At 42.5% G+C, this 18,072-nt stretch overlaps 1 protein-coding gene across 4 annotated transcripts in view; it reads right to left on the bottom strand.

Moving 5' to 3' along the window:
* Positions 1-18,059, bottom strand: part of CD40 (CD40 molecule) — a 30,418-nt gene extending 12,359 nt beyond the window's left edge. The window contains exons 1-2 of one of the 4 annotated variants that reach the window (XM_025470280.3): positions 17,692-18,059; positions 6,983-7,108 (exon numbers count right to left, since the gene is read on the bottom strand). The gene's annotated coding sequence lies outside the window, so the exon portion shown is untranslated. Of the gene's footprint in view, positions 1-6,982; positions 7,109-17,691 lie in introns of those variants that run through there. The other 3 variants (XM_025470281.3, XM_049100682.1, XM_035705371.2) reach the window with 3 other exon arrangements.
* Between the last annotated feature and the right edge of the window lie 13 nt (positions 18,060-18,072).

Raw genomic sequence — 18,072 nt, 5'->3', positions numbered from 1 at the left:
GAACACTTGAAATCAGAGTCCAGAGCACTTCACAAAAGCCACCCAAACATGCTTGGAATGAAGAGAACATTAAACTATCTTTTCCCTTTTAACTGACTTCAAAAAGCAAGCACAGTTTTAATTCCTTTGGGAGGGGGGAGGGCGTTACTATAATAACTTCAGCCATTACTTATTCTTTATTTGCTTGATTCCAAAATTGGGCCCTTCACAAAACTGCCTTGGGAAGCCAGTACACAGAATTAAAACATTAATTATATTATATAAAACGTATCATAGTCGCAATTAAAGCAGCTTAAATTAATGTGTGAAAGAATAAATAGTAGCCTTCGGGTTGCCCCATGGGGCGAAGACCAGATAAGATAAAGGAAGATATTTTAGTATACGCATATCCAAAGAAGACATGTGCTGGCGGCGACAGGCCAAAAGAAGCCATAGAATTTTCCTGGGCTGAGCAGAGTATTCTGGAAGAGGAAAGAGAAAAGATGATTTATGGGGACAGTGGGTTCAATGACAGGAGTAGGGCAAAGGACATTCCAAAGAGTGGAGATCTAGGATTTTGGAATAACAGGAAATGGCCTTTTCAGCAGTGTGGGGGTCACAGGGCCACGTGGATAGCTAAGAAACAGGCCTGGAGGTCAAGTCCATAGCACAGCCAGAATCTGGTGAGCATATGATTCTAATATGCAAACTCCATTGTGTTACTGTTAGGTCTGAAGCAACTCCACAGAGCCCTCAGAGCCCTCGCTCCTTAAGCTCATGGGGTCTTAAGGCCATAGGCTCACTGAGCTGCATCTCTAACTGTCCTCCTGCCTTCACCTTTCTGCTCCAGACTATGCTGTCACCTCTGCCAGAAAGCCCTTCTCTGCTCTGCTTTCTTCAGATCAACCCCATCTTATCTTTCAAGGCTCGGCTCAGGTGCCCCTTCTCTGGAAACCCCGCTGCAACAGCTAGCTACCCTGGAATGTGCACACCTACCTCCCCATACCCTCTCAGAATCCTGCAGCTGCTTGCCTAAGCAAGACTCCAGCCCTACCACACTGTATTTCAATTATTCTGTTTACTTATGGAACCAGTTTACTGAGGCAACGCAACTTGATGGGGCATAATAATGAAGCTTTTCCCCCTAATCTCTACCTTCAGCATGCTGTGTTGAATTTCCCTGTTCCATCCCTTAATGACATCTTGGGCAGATTGCATTACTTTTGGATCACTTTCTGTTTTTAAACCTCCATCCTTGAAAGCTTTATTCTCAAACTCAATTTAAATCTCATTTTGTCTTCTCCCTTATTCATCCAAGGGTTGACTTGAGCCAGGATCCTGCCTTTTTGAATAAACGGTGGGGGAGGGGAGCATAGCCTGGTTAGGAAACATGCCCCTGTAACCTCCCTCTTATTGAAATTGGGAGGAAGGAGTGGGAATAGCTCTGCAATAGCCCCCTCTCTGTTGGTTGACCCTGCTTTCCTGACTAACCCGGAGTGGCAAGCGTTCATAAATGGTTTCTCATGTGCCTCATGAGTATATTTCTTGTGGGCTTCTCTACTGCAGTTTTCTGACGGTGGCCATCCAGTTCAGGCCTGAACTTCCCTACCCTGCCCTACCACCTCGGCTTCTGCCTCTGGTGGGACCCTGTTGCTCAGCAATCAGCCTGGTTGGGTGGAATGCCAAAGAGCTTAGCTAACTACTGCAGGGTCTCCTTGACTCAGAGAAGCTCACACATCCTGGCCAGCTACTCCACAGTGACTCCTCTCTCCACCTCTCTTTTCCCTTACACAGACAGGCATGGGGGAACATCAGCAAGTCTACTGCCAAGTAGACCCCCATTGGGGAACAATATCCAGCATCCTCTTCTTGTCATCACCCTTCAATCTCCAGAAAAGACTACCAACTATAGAGGGGAGAGAAGGGAATTATCTTTCACCATAAACACTTTACTCCTCAATAAAACCAAAGAACTCCTCCCTCTCCAGTATTATAATTGAGCAAGGAGGAGGAAAGTGAGCTTTTAGCCAGGAAGTAGAGGGCAGTTCTGCCCTCTTCAGTAAACCTTGCAGGGAGAGCATCTGGCTCCATTTAGAATGCAGGGTACACAGGGCCTATTTGCTTTGGGCTGTGGGACATAATATCAATTCCTAAGTAACAAGGAGTTCCCACTCAGTAATCCTTATGTTGGGCCATCATTCATACCTAACTTGATTCTTGGGGAGGAAGATCTTAGTAGCCTGATGTCCACACAGAGCCCAGGCACATGCTGAAGGCCAAGCAAGTTGTTGAATGATGTGGGTTTATAAAGTAATGAGACTGCAAGGGATCCATCAGGATCTACTTGCTCATTTTCATACTGGGGAGTTCCTCATCTCCACCAGATGACCAGGCTCTCTAGCTAAAAATCCCAGGCCCAATTGCAAAATTTCTTCTATCAGCTCAGCATAGTTGGGGTGGGATTTATCAAAGAAAACTAAGAAGCTCAGAAAAGAACCCAACCATAAATTAAAACCCAAGAGCCAGCAAAATAGATGGGTGAGCTGACAAGGTATGGACATTCTTTATCTGGTGAAAGACACCTACTGATTTGGCTGATCCTGATTCCTAGACCTCAGGTCTAGTCCTCAGCCTTCTCAGGCTCTGACGTCTGGAATATGAGATGGCTTAGTTGGGGGAGGGATCCAAATTCTTTACCATGGCCTCAAGATCTTGCATGATATGGTTTCTGCTGACCACTCCCTCCATTCACTCACTTGCTGACTACACCTCAGTCACCCAGGCCTCTCAGTTCCCATCTCAGAGCCTTTGTCTGTGCTGTTCCCTCTGCCTGAAAGGCACCCTGCCCCCATCCTTCATCAGCTGACTCTTCCTCACCATTCAGGACTCAAGGCAAATGGCACCACCACAGAGAGGCCTTCTCTAATAACCTTATCTACAGTGAGTTCCTGTGATGCAACCCACCTTCCCCTCTGCTGTCCTCTCTCACAGCACCTGTTCTAGTCAAGATCATCATGGAAAGCAAGAGAAGACAGAGCTGGTGAACTTAGGTAGAAGAGAACATTGTTGGAGGGTGTCAGGTGGCTCATAGAACTGATGGGAAGGCTGAAGGACCAAACTCGGCAGTAGCAACCGTGGGAGATGGGACATAATCAAGACTCTGCTACAGAACAAGTCTTACAAACCAGCTCTGTCTTAGCCAACCTCCAAGATGGCCGGCCCCCAGTGACCCCAACCTCCTGGTCTTTACATCTTTCTGTAGTCTTCTCCCTCACTGTGCCAGGGTTGGTCTGCATAACCAACAGAATCCAGAAGAAGTGACAGCATGTCACTTCCAAGATTAGGTCATAAAACTGAGATTTTATGTGGCCTATGTGCTTTGTAGAATATTGTCTCTCTCCCTCACCTTCCCTCTTCCCTGCTTTCCTCCCCCTCTCCCTCTTCCTCCTCTCTTCTTCCTTCTCTTATCAGGCCCACTGGGGAAGCCAGCCATCCTGTCAGGAGAATACTCAGGCAATCTATGGAGAGTCTCACAATGGGATGCCTGTGTGGCTCAGTAGGTTGAGCATTTGTTTGCCTTTGGCTCAGGGTATGATCCCCAATTCCCCAGGATTGAGTCCCGCATCAGTTTCCTTGCATGGAGCCTACTTCTCCTCCCTCTTTATGTGTCTCTGACTCTCTTTCTGTGTCTCTCATGAATAAATAAATAAAATATTAAAAAGAGAAAGAGAAGCTCACATGGCAAGCATCTGAAGCTTCTGGCCATTAGCCATGTAAGAGGAATGGACCCTCCAGCTCCAGTTAAGCCTCAGTTAAGTGAAGCCTAGCTGACACCTTGACTGCAGTTTTATGGGCTCCTAAATGTTTTGTTATTTCAAATCTCTAAGTTTTAGGGTAATTTCTTACAAAGCAGTAGATAACTAATATAATCAATAAGTGACTCTGTTTTTGTTTTTGTTTTGTTTTCAAAGAAAGATCCTGCTGAAGGAGGGCATGTTTTATTTTTTTAAGATTTATTTATTTATTTATTTATTTATTTATTTATGATAGAGGGAGAGAGAGAGGCAGAGACAGAGGAGGAAGGAGAAACAGGCTCCATGCCAGGAGCCTGACGTGGGACTCAATCCCGGGACTCCAGGATCACGTCCTGGGCCAAAGGCAGGCGCCAAACCGCTGAGCCACCCCTCAATAAGTGACTCTGAATGTGAGCGTCATTCCCTCCAGGTTCAACATCTTGGGAAGGAATATCAGAATCGCCATGCTTGGTTTACACTCCATATTCTGGCTGCCAGGGGGTAAGAATAACTATCTGTGCCTTCCTGGCCCCTGGTGGGTCCTGCCCCACCACCATTCCCAGCAAATAGGATGGGTGCTCATACGCTAAACAGCCAAAGTAATCCATTTGTACTGCAATGTTCCATCACAATATTAACACTAGTTATAGTTCTCTGTGCAGGGTAGCCTTTCTCTCCTTTCCCCTCCTCCTCCTAATTTTGGGCATACAGCAGAGCCCCAGAACTAAAGAAAGCAGATACTTTCTTGGCCCAATAGTATAGGAGAAATATCCTCAAAAGTCAAAAGCCTGAGCGCCTTAAGAATGCCAAACTCTGAGTTCCTGGGTGGCTCAGTTGGTTGAGTGTCTGCCTTTAGCTCGGTCATGATCCTGGGGTCCTGGGATTGAGGCCCGTGTTGGGCTCCTTACTCGGTGGGGAGTCTGCTTCTCCCTCTGCCCTTCCTCCTTGCTCATAGTCTCTCTCTCTCTGTCTCTCTCTGAAATAGATAAATAAAATCTTTTTAAGAAAAAGAGAGAGAGACAGAGAGAGAGAGAGGGAATCCCAAACCCTGAGGAAACCTCAGGGCAACTTCTTCTCAATGGATTAATGGGGAAAATAAAATAAAATTTGGGAATCAGAATCAAAAGATACAGTTCTACATCTTTCCATATAACCAAACCCCAGTGAGTAATCAAACCTTTCCTGCTCAAGATATATGTATGAAACAGATACTTTAAAACAGATAAAAAATTTAGCCATGGTCCCATTCCAAAATTAAACGAACACTTTATTTGTACATATCACCTTGTTGTCCTTGTCCATATGTACCTTCAGATTTTTCTTTCCTGAGGATATCCTAGATTTCCTGTTCTATGTTTTTTCGTAACATATCATATGTATTATTTCCACTTCTGTATACATCTATTTTTTTTCTAAATATCTCTATTGTGGAAATCATTCCAGGTTAGCAGACACAGATCTGACATTTCTTTTTTAATTACTCTGTAATATTCCATGATATGGGCTTGTCACAACTGATTCAATTGTTCTTCTGTTGACATACGACTAGGCAGCATCCAGGTTTTACCACTGCGCAGCATACTGTGACAACATGTACTTGTACCCATATGCTTAGGCATTTGTGCTTATATTTCTATAGAATAGATTTCTAGAAGTGGAATTTGTAGGTATGTATATTGTGAATGAGAACAGTATTTACAAAACACTTGGGAAATTCACATATATGAAGAGGTCTTTTCATTCTATCACTAGATGTTATCATTCATTTTAATATCTGACAGTTAATGGGTGATGAGAGCCCATGGGCTTTAATTTATATTTTCTTAATTATTAGTGAAATTAAGCATCCTATCAGATGTTTATTAGCCATCTGGATTTCCTCTTTCATGAACTAACTGTAGATATCCTTTGCCCATTGTTTTACCAAATATCTTTTCCCTATCAATTTAATTCTTCCATGTATTCATGCAACAATTATTCATCGAGCAACCACTACATAACACATTGTAGGGTTATAGTTTTGAACCAGGCAAGTCCCAGCCCTAACTAAGAGTTTTTTGTGTGGTTTCAATATTAACTCTTCACTATGTCACACACCTTGAATATCAGCTCAGATGTCTAATTGTACCTCCAGGTTCTCCCCATAACCATGCTCTGGAAGACTGCTAATCTTTATAATTTTAAATTTTATGATGTAAAATACCTAATACCAAGAACCACTAGCCATTAGTTTGTTAGAACAAAAAGAGCACTTAGTACAATCCCATAGGTAACGTTTTGCTGGTACCACACTTTAATGCCCTCCATATTCACTCTTCCATCCCTCCTTCAAGCACCTGCGATCTTCTCCTGAAGGGCCTTTTTGGGCCACAAGAACATATTTAGCTCTTGAGGGGTCCAGGACAGAAGTGCCTGGGGGAATGTCCCTGGGAGCAGCCTTCTACTATTGACAGACAAAGAGCTGGTGAGTGAACACCCCAGTTCCCTCCTCCCTTAGGTGGCATAACTCAGAGGTGTGTGTTCTACACTATCTCCCCCATTAAGATTAATCCTCAGTTGTCCATGACGTAACCAGCATATGAACCCACCCTGCGATGGCTTCCTTCCCTCCTGGTTTCACTTCCCCACTCCAAATTAACTACTTGCACTTGGGTCATCTTCCAAATTAACTACTTGCACTCAAATCCTTGTCTCAGTTTCTGTTTCTGCAAGACTTCAACTAAGACTCCTTGGTTTGCAGATGAGGAACCAGCAATGGAGGTGGTATAGCTTGATGAATAGGAATGTGACCTCTGAAGTCAGAGGTCTGGGTCAAAAACCTGGTTCTGCTCTTGACTGTGGCCTTGAGTAGATTCCTAATCTCTGATTCCTTCTCTGTAAAATTCACACAGTTATTACAAGGATTAAATTAAGTATATCATTTCCTCAAAATAATCAGTAGAAAATTATATTAATCATTAATACTAGAAGGACTCCTGGGTGGCTCAGTAGCTGAGCGTCTGCCTTCAGCACAGGGCGTGATCCTGGAGTTCCGGGATCGAGTCCCACATCGGGCTCCCTGCAGGGAGTGTTTCTCCCTGTTTCTCCCTCTGCCTATGTCTCCGCCTCTCTTTGCCCCTTTCATGAAAAAATAAATAAAATCTTTTTAAAAAAATCATTACTACTAGAAATATAAGAAAAATGCATCCTAGAGAGTACAAGTAGCTCACCTAAGGTCACATAGGAAGGTGGGACTCATGTGCCATTTCAGAAGACTCTCATCTTCTGTCTTCCCATGGGCCAGAGATGTCACAGTCATCAGGTTCCACTTGTTCTGGAATTTGAATACCCCTAGACTTAGAGAAGGAATTGAGTATTTATCAATGCTCTCCAACAGAACTTTCCGTGATGATGGAAACACTATATCTGCATCCAACGTGAGAACCACTAGCGAAACTACATGTGCCAATTAAGCACTTGGAATATGGTTAGTGCAACCAAGGAAGTGGACTTTTTCTTTCATTTACTCCTAATAAATGTGAATAGTCACACACAGCTAGTCAGACAGCTCAGGTCTAGAGAATAGGAGTTGGGCAACTATGAGAAGACTCTTCTTCTCCACCCCCCCTTGCCTGCTACCCCATCTCCCAGCGCCAGCTAGTCGGGACCCCCTTCGCGGCACCCTCCACCTTTCCCTCCTTTGTACATGCTGGGTTCTATGGCAGGAAGCAGCAGGGACTGTGACTATGCTATGTATGTATTTTCACACATCCAGCAAGGTAAAACAAGCTCCTTTGCAGTCCCCATGTTGAAAGACAAGACGAATACCTGCTATAAATAAAGCTGAATAAAGATCCTTTTCTAGATGGCTTCCATTGTTCCCTGTTCCCTTATACTATTCATGCTGAGATAATTTCCAGCTTCTCAGACCCTCAATGGTTATAAAACATACCATTACCTCATTTTCACTTCATTAGATTTACAGGTCACAAGACCACTTTGATCCTTACCAACTTCATCTTTAATGGTTTCAAAATAATAGTGCTTTCCGTTTCAGTGTAAGCCCGATACAGAACTTCCTACTTGTGTATTCTTACATCTTCTGCTTCCCCTTTAACTCTCTCTCTAGACAATAGTGGCTAATGGAGTTTCCCAAATGCCAGTGTGTATTTCACATCCACGAAGATGCGCCCCGCACTGCTCTGTAACCCCACAGTAAGAGCAGTAAAAGCAGTCATTTCTTTCCAAACCGTCTAATCCTGACGGATGGCATGAAAAGGTCCTCCTGAGTCATATATCCGATAAACCATCAGCTCTCCAAAGCTGCATTTCCACAGCACCTTTAATTAACTCTGCAGGGCACAATGGGACACGTGGGCTCTGGAGCCTGGCAGACGTGGGTTTGAATCCTGACTCTGTTGCTTAGCTGTGGGAAAAATAACTTAACACTTTTTGAGATTCAGTTTCCACATCTGCAAAGTGGAGGAATGGGATAATTACTTTGCAGGACAGTGGAAGGACTAGATTTCTATGGAAGCAGGATACTGGCACTAAAAGCACAAACTCTACCACTAGAATACTGCTCTGTGACCTTAGGTAATTTATCCAACCTCTCTGAGTTTCAATTTTCTTGCCTATATAATGTTGACAGTAATAATGTCTACCTCTTAGGGTGTTGGATTAAGTAAGAGTGTATATATATACATATATATATATATAATATATATAATATATATTCACCTGCATTTATGTATATATATGTATATTCCTCGGAGAGTGACTGACTCAAAGAAAGCATTCACCTCTTAGTATGCCCTAAGGAGAGTTTCTCATCCCAGGCATTAACTACTTTCTTTAGAGCAGGATTCTTGTGTGTGAGTGTGAATGTGTATGGTGTGTGTGTGTGTGTGCGTGTGTGTGTCTTGTGGAGTCCCCTGAACATATGGAGAGGTCTTTAGACCCTTCTTAGGAAAACATTTGTGAATGCATAAAATATGATTAATGGAGATACAAAGAAAACCAATTATATTGAAATACAGTCATCAAAATGTTAAAAAGACAAATGTGCACCATAGCGCTGTATGTGCTTCTTCGTTAATGGATTACATAATAAGATCTAGTGGCAAGTCTAAGATTTCCATAATTTCAAAGTAGTGATGAGTGCAAATGATAATTCAAGACATCTGCAATAACTGTAATGTGATAGGAAATATCTGTGATTTCTATTGGAGACAATTTAACAGGCTCTACTAATACCACCATTTGTTGCTTACACTCATAATGGAAGGAAATGCTTCATTTCGGTTAGAGGTAAGTGAGAATAAGGAGGTAGGTTCTTCCCATCCAAGTTCATGAACCCTGGGTTAAAGCCTCCTGCTTAATATTTAGGACCCCTTTATCCTCAGCTATGAGTCCAAAGCCACAGATTAAGAGATACCCCCAAGATTCCCCTCATATCCTATTCACTGACCTCTGATTGGAAGAGTAATTTCAAGACAGAAGTGCATATTCCTACAAGAGCCGTGCATCAGGATGACAAACCACTACCAGCTTGCTAATGCTTACTGTGCAGTACATGGTAGGCACAAAGTGTTCTAAGTGTTTTACAGATGTTAACTCAGCAACATTCACAATAATCCTTTCAGAGGTCCTCTTACTGTTTTACAGAGAAGAAAATTGAGGCACAGAGAGGTTAGATGACAAGCCCGAAATCACACTGTGAATAAATGGTAGAGCTAGAATTTGTAACCAAGTAGTCTGAATCCATGGTCTGTGCTCCTAGCTACCATGCTATACTGTCTTTCCACTCTGAGTAGGGACAAAGAGTCAGATTTAAGGAAAATCTTGTTAACCTTAAACATAAAACATCCAGTTATTTTACTAGCCAAATGAGTTTATTTGGGAATCACAGAGGAATTGCAATCTGAGACATGCAAGCTATGGCAAACCACAGGCAATTCTGGAGCCCAAAGCAGAGTAACATTGCTGTATGAAGAAAAAGGAGGACATTGGAAGGGGCTGCTCTGAACAAAAATCCCTTGAAAGAAAGCTCAGGGTGGTGATGGCTCCTCATTGAATGAGTTGTGAAGTTTCTCATGGGCTAGGATGTTGCTGGGTGAAGAGAAAATCTTCCTTCCTCCTGCTGGGGTAGCCAAGTGAACTTCTTCCTGCCCAGGAATGTGAAACAAGCTGCATAGGAAAGTTTGTGGGTGAGTACTTCCCCTTCAGTGCTTCCCAACTCCACAATAGCTGAGGTTTCCCTTTATTAATTTTTGCAATCTTAAGGATGAATAGGAATGAATTAAAGAGGTGACAGAGAAGGGAGGATGGAGATGTAGGAAAAAGGTTAGTAAAGTATTTAAGCAGAGGGAATGGGAGGTACAAAAACCCTGAGGTGGAAATAATGTGGTGAATGTAGGGCCTGAAACGACACCAATGGGGCTGCATGTTGGAAAGCAAGGGGGACCTTGGCAAAATATACATCTGGATGGCAAAATTCCAGATCTTGCACGGCCTTGAAGGCAGGGTGGCTTTATCATTATCCCAAGAACCATGGGGAGAGACAACCAGATCCGTTATATAAAAATATTCTAGCTATAGAAGAAAAAGAACTGGAGAGAAGAAAAGGTGAAAGCAAGGAGCCTAGTTTGGAGACAAGCAAAGTAGTGCAAGCTAGGGGTGATGATAGCTTGGACTAGGTGGTTGGTCAGGAGGGACCAATTTGAGAAACATTAGAGGGATGGATCTGGTGCACTGGATATGGGAACGAGGGATAGCTCCATGGCAGACTGTATTCCCCAAAGGTGGCCACAGCTTTGTCTCCCATCCACAAGCTCTGCTCACAGTGAGCCCTTGCTATTCCTCCCATTGAGAGGGGGCCTTGAATCTGGCCAGCCTCGTGAGGCATATGACTTCCATGGCTATGTCAGAAAAGGGAATACAGGTCTGGCCTGATTCTTTCGGCTGCTTTCCCAGGGCCCTGAACTCCATACTCCATGAAGCAGCGTAACTGCTCTGAAGCCACCGTATTGTAAGGAAGCTCAGACTAGCCCATGCAGAGAAGTCATGTGAAGAGAGAAGGATGTCCAGCCAGCCTCCAGCTGCTCCAGCCCCCTGCTATTCCAGAGGCAGCCACTGTCTGATGAAGAGGGAGCCAGAACTGCCCAACCAAGCCCTTCCAAATTCCTGGTTCCCAGAAACAATGAACAAGAATAAAATGCTTGCTTTACATCACTAAGTTTTGAATTTGAAACATTCGTCCTTCAGATTCTGTCTCTACTGACTTGGCCAGTTATCCAGTTCCAACCCTCATAAAAGAAATTTAACATTCTTTTTTTTTTTTAAAGATTTTATTTATTTATTCATGAGAAACATAGAGAGGGAGAGAGGCAGAGACACAGGCAGAGGGAGAAGCAGGCTCCATGCAGGAAGGCCGATGTGAGACTTGATCTGGGGACCCCAGGGTCACACCCTGAGTCAAAAGTGTCCTGAGATTTAACATTCTCAGTTTGGGTAATTTATTTTTTTTAAATATTTTATTTATTTATTCGAGAGAGAGAGAGAGAGAGAGAGGCAGAGACACAGGCAGAGGGAGAAGCAGGCTCCATGCACCGGGAGCCCGATGTGGGATTCGATCCCGGGCCTCCAGGATCGCACCCTGGGCCAAAGGCAGGCGCCAAACCGCTGCGCCACCCAGGGATCCCCAGTTTGGGTAATTTATGAGAGATTCTGAAACATGGTAAATGACTTTGAGGTATGTTATCTCTGTAATCACCAAGCTTAGGGGTCTGTAAACCTGGGATGAGAGTTGTTGTTTTTTAAATATTCTGAAGTTCTACTCCAGACTCACTGAATCAGAATCACCAGGAAACAGTGGCCCAAGACTTGGCTGACCTGTCCCTACTCTCTGATATCATCCTTAACCATTTTTATGATTATTATACTTATATTCTATTTCTGTACTCCCAACATATGTAGGCAAATTTGGAGATGTATCCTTTAAGAATTTCAAGTGAAGGGAGGCATTAGTCAGATTGCCCTGGTGATCTGAGTAGCACAAACAATATTTACTTACCAGCATCAAAGATAATTATTTTTAAACATTTTCAAAAAAAAAAACATTTTCATAAATATATTTCACATGGCTCTGGAAATAAAACAACTAAATATGTGCCATCTAGAATAATAATTGAAACAATGTGAATTGACCCCAAAAAGGAAAAGATATTATAGAATCAATAAAAAGTAGAGCACCTAGCTGCCTCGGTCAGAGGAGCATGTAACTCTTAATCTCAGGGTCATGAGTTCAAGCCCCACATTGGGTTTTTATTTTCTAAAAAAAAAAATAAACTTAAAAAAAAATAGGAAATGGTATGAAATTAATGAGAACACTAAATTTAATCCTCTTATAAAAGAGACTATTATATGATAAAGAAGAGATACAAAAATGATTTGGGGGTTATTTGGTGTTGAAATGGCTTGGAGAAAGAGGGAATCTAATTGGCATCATACCTCAAAATCGGTATTATTAAAAGGAGAAAAGTAGGGATCCCTGGGTGGCGCAGTGGTTTGGCGCCTGCCTTTGGCCCAGGGCGTGATCCTGGAGACCCAGGATCAAATCCCACGTTGGGCTCCCGGTGCATGGAGCCTGCTTCTCCCTCTGCCTGTGTCCCTGCCCCCCCCCCGTGACTATCATAAATAGATAAATTTTAAAAATTTAAAAAAAAAGAAAGGAGAAAAGTAAACCATGGTAACATTAGAAAGGGAAAAAATATATTTATTAAGTTTTCTGGAGGATGGAAAGTCAAAAGTTAAAAATAAGTCAACAGGGGATCCCTGGGTGGCTCAGTGGTTCAGCACCTGCCTTTGGCCCAGGGCATGATCCTGGAGATCCCGGATCAAGTCCTGCATTGGGCTCCCAGCATGGAGTCTGCTTCTCCCTCTGCCTATGTCTCTGCCTCTCTCTCTCTATGTCTATCATGAAAAAAAAAATAAAAATATTTTAAAAAAGAAAAAATAAGTCAACAAAGCTGTGTTCCTTCTAGAGCCTTTGGAGGAAATCTGTTTTCCCACCTTTTCCAGCTTCTAGAGGCCTCCTGTGTTCCTTGGCTCATGGCCCCATCCTCCACCTTCAAAGCCAGGAGTATAGTAACTTCTTCCACTAACTACCACTTTCCTCTCTACCCCTCATCCTACTGTCAATCTCTGCTTCCATCACCACATCTCCTTCTCTGACTGACCCTTTTACTAAGGACCTTTGTGATTACATTACATTGGGCCCACCTGGATAATCCAGGATCATCTCCCCATCTCAAGATCCTTAACCTACATTTGCAAAAGCCCCCATTGCCTTGTAAGGGGATATATTCACTGGTTCCAGGGATTAGGATATGGATATCTCCAGGAAGTCACTACTCTGACTTCCACAGTTGTACAAAGCTATACTGACATCGATGGGTGTGTTATAGAGGCTGGTCTCCCTGATGGCTGGGAGGGATCATAGGGTGGCTATTCTGCAGTTCCCTGAGCTGCTCCTTTCAACATACAACAGAACTTGCCAAGTGGGGGCCATCCCAATCTGATCCACTTTGTTGGCAGAATGTTACTCTGAGGAGCTATTAATTCAGTTGGGGTTCACCAGGAACTTAATATCACAACAAAGTCCCCTCCACCCCCACTCCAATGTCCTGGGGAACAAGGATTTATTGACCACTCCCCTGCAATATTTATTCAATTTATTCCATTTGTGAACAGAGTAGCCCATGAAAACCTAAGAGCCTCTGTTTTCTAGGGATATCTAGCAAACTGTGAGCACAAACAAATCTATAGAAAGACATAAACCATGGGGTCATAATACATCAGGATATCCTACACGATAAGCCAGACGCGATTCTAAGAGCGTTATGCATGATAAGTATTACCTCATTTAACTTGCTTCATGTTGACCTTATGAGGCACATACTATTCCTATTCCCATTTTACAAATGAAGAAAAGGAGTCATGGAGGTTAAAGAACATGCCCAAGTCTGCCCAGCTAGGAAGTAGTAGAGCAGAGTTGTGAATGTAGGCTAGTCTGATTCTATAGCCTATGTTCTGATCCACTCAGGTCTTGTAAATGGTAAATTCCCTGATTAGGTTTAAGCTAAGAAGGTTGAAGTGTCGGAGTTCTGTGTACATGGCACACCAGGTAGATGCCCAGGGCCATACTGGCAGGTCCCGGGCAGGCTGGCAATCACCCCACTCTCTGTGCCTCTTTCCTCCCTTGTCACCTATTGGCAAGGACTCCCTCCAACACCAGAATGTAGGAATGAAGAATTTCTTGGCCTCTGTTGGGTCATGTGAATCCTTTGGGAATTAGAAAGAAGAGATATTAATCATTTCACCTGCACATAATAATGTATGTATGCACATAATATTGCAGAGGTTTCTCGTTAAAGGACAATTGCTGGCTGAAAAGGACAGAGCATCACAGCATCACCACTTCTGTGTATTCCTGCCAGAAGTGTAGAACGTGGATCTAACAATGGAGAAACATCAGACAAGTCCCAATGAGGGCTGTTCTACAAAATAAGTGGCCTGTACTCTTCAGAAATGTCAAGGTTATGAAGGACAAAGACAGACTAAAGAACTGCCACAGATCAAAGGAAGCCCAAGAGATGAAAACTAAAGGCAACATGTAACCCTAAACTGGGTCCTGGACCAGAAAAACAAATTGTTTCTTTTGCTCTAAAGGACATTAGTGGAACAACTGGTGAGATTCAAATTAGGCCTGTGGATTAGACGATATAGAAATAACACAGAGGAAATAACACTCATGTAGAGAGTTATAAAGCAAACAAAGTAAAATGTTCAATATTTGGAGAATCTTGGCAAAGGACATTCAGGAATTCTTTGTACTATTTTTTGTGACTTTTCTGTAAATCTGAAATTATTTGAATATTTGAAAAATATTTTTAGAAATCCTGAAGTCTAGAGCCATAGTGCTTCATTATGTAGTAAATGAGAATTGCACTTAACTGTCAGCACATCTGAGCTCTGCACACTTTCTGTGTCTACAGAAAAGGCTAAGAAGTGTTCTCATGAGACATTACCAGAGCAAGACAGCAAGAAGTTCCTAAACCATGGAATGCAGTGCAACTTGGAGGTCAAGAGCCCAAGTTGTTCACCTCTACTGCTCTGTGACTTTAGGCAAGCTATATTAGCTCTCTGTGCCTCAACTGGCTCACCCGGAAAACTGACATAATAATAGTATTTGCCAAGGAGACTATCTAAATGACATTAGGAAAGGGAAGGAATTCTTTTACAAGACCCAGAACACCACAAACCATAAGGGGAAATGTTGAAACATATGATTACATTAAACAGCAAAACTTATGAATGACAAGACACCATTAATAAAGTAAAATGACAGAGAAGACCTAATCCTAACAGTAGATTGGTATCCAGAATATGTAAACAACTCCTGTGGGCCAATAAAGAAAACAAAAATGAACCCAATGGAAATGGTCTAGAAATATCAACAGGGGGCTCATAAAGGAAGTAACTTAGATAGCCTGTAAGAAAATATGCTCAACATCACTAAATTCAGGAGAATTAAGACTAAAAGAACAAAGAGATCATTGCATATCTATAGTCATAAGCAAAAATAAGTGAATGAATAAAGTCTGAAAGTATCTAAAGTTGATAAGGGTATCTAGAAATGATACTTGAACACTGCTGGTAGGAGTATACATTAATACTTCTTTGGAGAGCAGTCTGGCTAAACCTCCTAAAGTTCAAGATGTAATATATACTACAAAGTCAGCAGTTCCACTCCTAAGGGTGTATCCTCACACATATTCCAAGGGGGTATGTACTAGTGTAGTACACTTTGTAGTAGAAGGAAAATCTGTTTCTTAGTACAGATACACAAACTATGGCTGATTCATACAATAAAATACTATATAGCAAATAAAATGTATATATTAGAGCACTAGTTCTCAGACTTTAGGATGTATCAGAATCACCAAGGAGGGCTTGGGAAAGGGCAAATGGCTGGGTCCTTACCTCTTTTTTTTTAAAAGATTTTATTTATTTATTCATGAAAGACACATGGAGAGAGAGGCAGAGACATAGGCAGAGGGAGAAGCAGGCTCCCTGCAAGGAGCCTGATGTGGAACTCGATCCTGGATCCCAGGATCCTGGATTCCAGGATCATGCTCTGAGGCATGATCTCAACCACTGAGACACTCAACCACTGAGCCACTCAGGCGCCCCTGGGTCCTACCCTTGAAGTTTTCTGATTCAATGGGTCTTGGGTAGGGCTGAAATTCTGCATTTCTAACAAGTTCTCAGCTGTTACTGATGCTCCTTGCTGATCCACGGGCCACAAAACTAGTTATAGGTCTCAGCACAGTTAAATTTAGAAAACCTAACAGAATTAAAAAGATAAAAGTTGGGAAAGGATACATAAAATATATCTAAACACATTAAACAATAATATACAGATTGAAGATATATTGATATACAGATACACCTTTATAATAAAAGTACAAAATATATGTCGGAATGTATTTCAGGAGAGTGATTATTTGGGAAGGGAGAGCAAGGAAATGGGAAGAGAGTCTTAGCAGTGAGTAGAAGGGTATGTATCATATTTTTTTAATGTACTTTTAATGTACGTTTGAAATGTTTAGGAATTTTTGAAGTTCAAATTATATAGCACCTATCTCATGGATGGATGTGAATAATAACTAATATAATGTGAAATTTTCTGGGTGAGAAAAGATAGGAAGATGAAGTTGGGCCACAAAAATCTCTGTCTCTGTATATCTAACCAGAAAAATAGTAATAATTAGAGATACCAGAAAATTAAAGGAATTAATCAATTCAGCCAAACAATGAAAAATCATACTTTATGGCATAAACATCAAAAAGGAGCAATCGAGGAAAGAAACAGAAGATTCTGAACTGTGTCAAGTGTGTCACGTGCCCAGAAAAGGATACCAGGAAAGCAGGCAAATCCACAAAATCCTGAGACTTCTCACCTACAGTGAGTGAACGACCTGGGGAAAAGTAAAGAAAAACAAAACAAAACAAAACCCTGGGTGTATATGCCCCTATCTGGCTCCAGGAGCTCTCAGCAAAGGTGGGAAAAACCACTCAGCTTCCATTTTCCTGGGTGCCATGATGAATTATGAATTTTTAAGTACCCGAAGACCATTTGTCCATAGGCATCAGGCACACCCTGCGCTCATCACAGGTGAGACAAACTAGACAATACGGTGTGTCCCTGTTTCTTTTCTTCAAGTACTTACTGTTTGTAACTATACACTCAAGTGTGATTATTCACCTAATTCCTCTCTCTCTGCTAGGCAGTAATCTCCAAGATAGCAGAGATGGGTTTGCATTTGCTGCTGACGGTGCTTGGAAAGTTGGTGTCTAATAAATCATGGGGCCACCTAGTAGGTATATAATAAACATTCAGTGAGCAAATGAGTGAAGGGGGCAAAAAATGAGTGGTTATCAAAGAAATCTGAGTTCCCATAGCCGTTCCAACTCCGCAGCCACTATTTTTACTTGGCATGCACTATTCACCAGGAGAATAACTAGACCCCACCCACCCCCCCGTAGACCCCCCCATGGGGTCTGAGGCATATCCTGGCTAACAAAAAACCCTACCTGATTCATAGAGCAATAGCTGCGATTAATAAAGTGTATTTACAATTGTGTGAGCAAATTCCACTCCCTCTGATAAATTATTCTAGGGATTAAATGAACAATACAGCATTTTACATGCTTCACAGGAAATTTATTTTTGACATTGAATAAATATTGCAGGAAGAAATAATTCCAAAAGAACCTGTAACTGGATCACCAGAAGCCTTTTGCCCCTTGTCTGCGAAACGAGTAGGGTACACAGCCTATTTAGATGTAAATTTAAATAAAACGTTTTCTCTACCTCTCTGCTCTCTTTGTTCCTTGGGATCCGGAATTTACAGGAATGTGTATACACTATTCTCCAACACACACATCCACATTGTTTTCTGTTTCGCTTTATGAAAAACTAAATCAAAGCATTTTAGGATTTCAGTGACCTATCTCCACAGTTAGAATGGAAAGAGCTCCAAAAATTAGAAGAAAGGCGAAGCCTTTCGTGGCGGACGGAAGGGACGGAGCGTGGACCCAGCCTTAGCCGGGGACGCCGTTACTAGGCAACCCCTAGCGTTCCCAACCGCCGCCGGGGAGCCACTTCCCCCTCTCGTTGCCAAGGAGATCGACGCCCAACTCAGCCCTGCCATAAACCCGCGCGCTCTTGCGACACTGCCGCGCCTGCCGCTGC

This window comes from Canis lupus, chromosome 24 (assembly GCF_003254725.2).
Source record: "Canis lupus dingo isolate Sandy chromosome 24, ASM325472v2, whole genome shotgun sequence".
Lineage (NCBI taxonomy): Eukaryota > Metazoa > Chordata > Mammalia > Carnivora > Canidae > Canis > Canis lupus.
The sequence above is the reverse complement of the archived record's forward strand: the minus strand, read 5'-3'. Positions and strand labels throughout refer to the sequence as shown.